Raw genomic sequence first — 6,000 nt, 5'->3', positions numbered from 1 at the left:
GTAAATATCATAATTGTTATGCGTTGACTCACCGTTAAAAGTTTAATTTTTTTTCTATTCACCATGTTTACGCTAAATGCGTGGATACAGCGTAACATTGCAGACAGCATAACATGTAGCGTTCCCAAACACATTGTTTCCTATTACAATATACTACAACCAGAAACATTACTACACATTGGTAACGGAATAAATATACCTAGTTTCCTATCTGTGGCAGGACGGCCTGTAGCCGAGGTCAGGGAACAGTCCACACGTGTAGTTTCAGGATAAATGAAAACGTTCAGTGGCTTTATTTCTCCACAGCAACATAACATGCGGGTACACTGTCCCTTTAAGCAAATAAATCCTGCTCCACGTTGAGAGAAAACTGACTAACACAGCAGTCCTAGCTAGCAGGCTGGCTGGCTAAACCATACCCAAACCGTAAGAGTCTTTTTAAGCAGTCATGCAAACAAATGAAAGAAATCTTACTTTGGCTGCAGTAAGTAGTGTGCTGTATCCTTCTGGCTAGCAGCACATCTATCCATGTGCTCTCACCTGAGACAGGCAGCTACTGCTGGTAACAAGATCCTTATCTACCTTGCTGGCTCTCAGGTGTCAGCTTACATCATGATTAGCTAGCTTCCACCTGAGTTAACCCTTATCAGTGCTGGATGAAGCACTCAGACATATGTTTCCCAGGCATAACTGATAGGGGTTGACTTCACCCTGTCACATACCTCCCTTGTTTGTGTGTGGCTAGTGAAGCCCAACCCTCCACTCCTTCTCTTGACAAAAAATCAGCATTTCCATGGTCTTTTCCAGGTCTATGCTGAATATCAAAAGAGAAGGGTTGGAGGGCCATATACCACCTGGTCAACCTTGGATTTGTGTCCTTCATGGTGTTTAACCACTTCAAGGGCGCATGGTCAGTGACCAGGGTGAAGTGTACTCCAGCGACATAATGTCTCAAGGCCTCAATTGCCCATTTTACAGCGAGGCACTCCTTCTCAATAACGGAATACCTCACTTCCCTTGGAAACAGCTTCCGGCTGATGAACAGTATGGGGTGTTCAACACCATCAAATTGCGTAGACAGCACTGCTCCCAGTCCTACCTCTGAGGCATCCGTCTGGATGATGAAGGGCTCTTTAAAATCTGGGCTCCGAAGAGCGGGGCCCTCTGACAGGCACTTTTTTAGCATGTCAAAGGCGTCTTGGCACTCCCAAGACCATTTAACTTGGGTCGGGGCACTCTTCTTTGTCAGATCTGTTAGGGGTGCAGATATTTCTGAAAAATTGGGGAAAAACCGCCGGTAATACCCTGCTAACCCCAAAAGGGAGCAGACCTGTGTCTTTGTCTGTGGGGTGGGGACTTCCTTTATGGCGGCCACCTTGCTAGCTAGTGGCCTTACTATCCCTCCCCCAACGGCATAGCCCAAGTGCTTTGTAGTGGATTTACCAAGGGCACATTTTTTGGGATTTGCAGTGAGCCCTGCTTCTCTTAAGGACGTTAGGACTGCCCTTAACCTTTTTATATGAGACTGCCAGTGTCTGCTATAGATGACAATGTCATCCAAGTAGGCCGCGGCATATGCCCTATGGGGTCGTAGTACCTTGTCCATTAACCTTTGGAATGTGGCTGGAGCCCCATGTAACCCAAATGGCATAGTGACAAATTGGTATAACCCGAGAGGGGTGGCGAAGGCAGTTTTGCATTTGGATTCTTCCGCTAGAGGTATCTGCCAATATCCTTTCGTGAGATCTAGGGTAGAGATATACTCTGCTTTCCCAAGCGAGTCAAGCAATTCATCCACCCTAGGCATTGGATATGCATCAAATCTGGATACAGCATTTACCTTACGCAGATCCATGCAAAACCTCACCTTCCCATCTGGTTTAGGGACCAACACGATAGGGCTACACCATTCGCTGTGGGACTCCTCGATCACGCCCAATTCCAACATGTCTATTATCTCCCTCTCTACCAGGTCTTTTCGGCCCTCTGGCAATCTATAGGGACGGGACCGTACTTTTACGCCAGGTTCTGTCTCAATCCTATGGGACACTAAAATAGTCTGCCCTGGCAGCTCCGAAAAAACATCTGGGAACTGGTCACATAATTCTAGTAGGTCTGACCTTTGTTCCGTTGTTAACTGCCCTCCCATGGGAACCTGATGGTCATTGTATGTACTACCCTTTGGAAGCTGCGGACCCAAATCCGTCTCTCTTTCCCGCGGGTGGATGAACAGCGATCTCATCGTTTTCCAGGGTTTCAGGAGGTTCACGTGGTAGATTTGTTTACCCTTCCTGGACCCTGGTTGAGAGATCTCATAGTTCACCTCCCCGGTGCGGCTGAGAACTTGGAAAGGACCCTGCCACTTCGCAAGGAGTTTACTCTCTGATGTTGGTAGTAGTAGCATCACTTGGTCCCCAGGTTGGAAGACCCTCAAGCGAGCATTTTGGTTGTACTGCCTCTCTTGACGTTCTTGGGCAGATTTGAGGTTTTCCTTAGCAAACCGACCTATCATGTCTAGGCGGTTTCTAAGGTCTATGACATACTGAAGGGTATTCTTGGAGGGGGAAGGCTCCTCCTCCCAGGATTCCTTCAGTAGGTCTAGAATACCCCGAGGTTGGCATCCATATAGGAGCTCAAACGGGGAGAAGCCTGTGGATGATTGGGGAACTTCTCGTACCGCAAACAACAGGAAAGGGAGAAGTTCATCCCAAGCTCGCTTTTCAGTGTTCACAAACTTCCTAAGCATGGTTATTAAAGTACGGTTAAACCTCTCTACCAATCCATCAGTCTGAGGATGGTAGACTGAGGTCTGGACGGATTTTACCTCCAATAACTTTAGGACATCCTGCATTAACTTTGCCATGAAATTTGGTCCCTGGTCAGTTAACATTACTTGGGGAAGTCCTACCCTAGAGAACAGTTCTAAAAGCCTGTGAGCAACCTGTTTAGCAGTGGCTGATCTCAGAGGGAAGGCCTCAGGATATCTGGTGGCATAATCTACCACAACGAGTATAAATTTATGTCCCTTCGCAGAGGGTTCTAAAGGTCCGACCAGATCTACCCCAATTCTCTTGAATGGGACGGCTACCAAGGGCAGAGGAACCAAGGGAGCCGGCTTCTGTCCTTTTTGGCTAGTTAACTGGCATTCAGGACATGTCTCACATAGTTTCATGATGTCACCATGTATGCCTGGCCAGTTAAACCGGGACGAGATGCGGTCCGTGGTTTTATCTCTGCCCAAATGACCACCCCATGGGAGAGTATGGGCTAGGGTGAACACCGTTTTAATCAACCCGTTAGGGACCAGCATCTGTCGAATGACCTCCCCTGTTTGTGTAACCTTATTCACACGATATAGAATGTCATTCAACAGTTCAAAATGTGGAAACACTTTTACACCCTGTTCATCCATTATCTTGTTGTTGACCTGTACCACCTTCTCATATTGTCTAGCCAGAGCTGGGTCCTCCCTCTGCCTCTGACGGAAGTCAGGAAGATCCAGGTCTGGCAAAATTCCCGTATCTATCTGTTCCCCACCCTGGTCATCCCCGGCCATGACCTGCAGTCCTTTGGGCTGACTAATGTTACCAAGAGTCCCAGCCTTTCTTAACCAGTCCTCTTTTTCCGCACGTCTCTGTTTACGTGTCTTTGGGACATGGTGTCTACGGGGAAAAATCTCTGGGGAAAAAGGGAACAAGTCTCCGGGCTTCTCCGGTACCAGAGAAGTAGGCTCCGTAGGAGTAGGGGCCAACAATGTTTCGAGGTAGGGCCAATCTCGGCCAAGTAGAACAGGAGCAGGTAGCCAGGGAGCAACTCCCACTAGTAGGCTAGCCTCTTGATCCTGGAAACGCAGTAGAACGTTCACCATCGGGTATCTCTTTGTATCCCCATGGATACACTCGATATTCCAAGGAGAGTCATAAGATAGTCTATTGCTTGGAATTAGGCCCTCTAGGATCAGGGTTTTTCCAGAGCCCGAGTCCAGCATGGCGTTTACTTTTGTCCCCTCCAGAGATGCTGGGACTAACCACGGATTGTGGTCCCCTCGGAGACAAGCTGTGGCAGGGGTTCTGCCATATGAACAGTCCATCTCATCATCTCCTGAATCCGCAACCTCGGTCGTCAGCGGAAGCTCTCGACGGGGCTCGGTGTTTGGACCTCTCCGCTGTTGGATGGGGTCCTCCCTTCTGGTTGGTAGGGTTATCCTCTCCACCGGGTGGGTGACAGGAGTCCAGGTTCTCGGGGAATACTGTGGGTGGCGGCCTCCCTTGAGTGATCCAGTGGCCTCGGACCCAGGATGGGCGTCTCTGCGGGAGTTTGTACCAGAAACCCTCCGAGATGGGAAAAGGGTCTTCCGATCGGGTTGACTGGATCTCCCGAGCTGGCGGGTTGTAGACCCATCGATTGTCGGCTCTCCTGCCTCTAGCATCACCGGAAGCAACTGGTGTTTGCATCGGCCATTCCCAGCTATCCTGTTGGGTGTCATCGCCCAGGAAGTTTTCCACCAAGCGGACCGCTGAATCCAGGGAAAATGCAGCGTGTATTTTTACCCAGGAGCGGGAGGAGGGGGGGCAGTATCTGTATGAACTGCTCGAGCACAAACTGTTCAAGGATCTCTGCCTTGTCATGTTTTTCCGGTTGTTCACACTGATGATACCCATCAAGGTTGAAACATGTCTGTGAGTGGGTTTAATGGCTTTGCATCTCATCCCAGCCTCTGTCTAAAAGCTGTGTTTAAAACAGCATGCATTGGCTTGAGGATTGGCTTGTGTAATACGAGCTTGAGACAAAAGGTGGCACTGAGTGCTCATTTGCATGTCATTTCCCAGAATCCCTTGCTGCAGTGGAAGCGCTGTATGCTGGGTGACAATGGGGAAAGACAGGGTTGCAGACCTGTCTAAGACATGCAAATGAACATACAGTAATATATACAGTTGCTTTATATCTATATATATATATATCTATAGATATATAGAATAAATGAGTTCTTCAGTATTAGGTGATACCTTTTTTATTGGACTAACAATTTATGTCATAGGACAAGCTTTCGAGAGTTATCCTCTCTTCTTCAGGTCAGCAATAATGATATACAAAGGATTCAATGGCTAAAGCAGTGTAGAGAGAGGGAAAAAAAAAACAACAGATATTTACTATAGATAAGGTAGGGTGTTAAGTGTTTGAAGCCAGGGAACAGTGTCAAAGAAAGGTGGGGAGGGAAAGGGATACTGGAGGGGAGAGAAAGTGTGGATAAGAATTGAGGCAAGCAGGATAATTACAAACAATTTTGATAGGGTGTGAGAAAACCCATGTCCGCATTAAGTCCTTTGGTTTTAGTGTCAAAGAGTCTTATCATTCTGAGTTCAAATGTTTTCCGTTCTTGGGTGCTTTTAAACATTCCATTGAGGATTTTGATTTTTAAATCATTTATGGAATGATCTGGTTGTGAGAAGTGATGTCCCACAGGTGAGCAGTATCTTCCTTCTTCGTGATGGAGTATAGAGTGTCTGTGCATATTCATTCTTCCTTGTAGTTTTTGGCTGGTTTCCCCAATGTAACAACCTTGGTTACATTTGTTGCACTGAATCATATACACTATATTTCTGGATGTGCAGCTGTATGATCCTTTAACATTGAATGTTCTATGGTTGTGACTGGCTGTGGGATCTTGGCAAATGTGTTAGCAGAGTTTGCAGCGTTTGTTGCTGCACGGTTTTGTGCTATTATTCATGTCTTTAAAATCGTTGTGAAGTTTTCTGCTGACTAATTTCTGTTTGAGGTTTGGTGGTTGCCGGAATGCAAGAATGGGAGGTTTGGGAAAGATTTCTTTTAATGTCGCATCCTCTGTCAGCATGGGTTGCAGATCTTTGATTATTTTTCGTATACCCTCTAGGGTAGGGTTGTATGTGGTCACCAGTGGTATGCGTGTGGTAGGTTCTTTCTGTCTGTATTGTAGCAGGTGTTCTCGTGGGGCTTTTAGTGCAGATTTAATAGTTTTGCAAT

Source organism: Ascaphus truei, chromosome 5 (genome assembly GCF_040206685.1).
Source record: "Ascaphus truei isolate aAscTru1 chromosome 5, aAscTru1.hap1, whole genome shotgun sequence".
NCBI classification, from domain to species: Eukaryota; Metazoa; Chordata; class Amphibia; order Anura; family Ascaphidae; genus Ascaphus; species Ascaphus truei.
The sequence above is the reverse complement of the archived record's forward strand: the minus strand, read 5'-3'. Positions refer to the sequence as shown.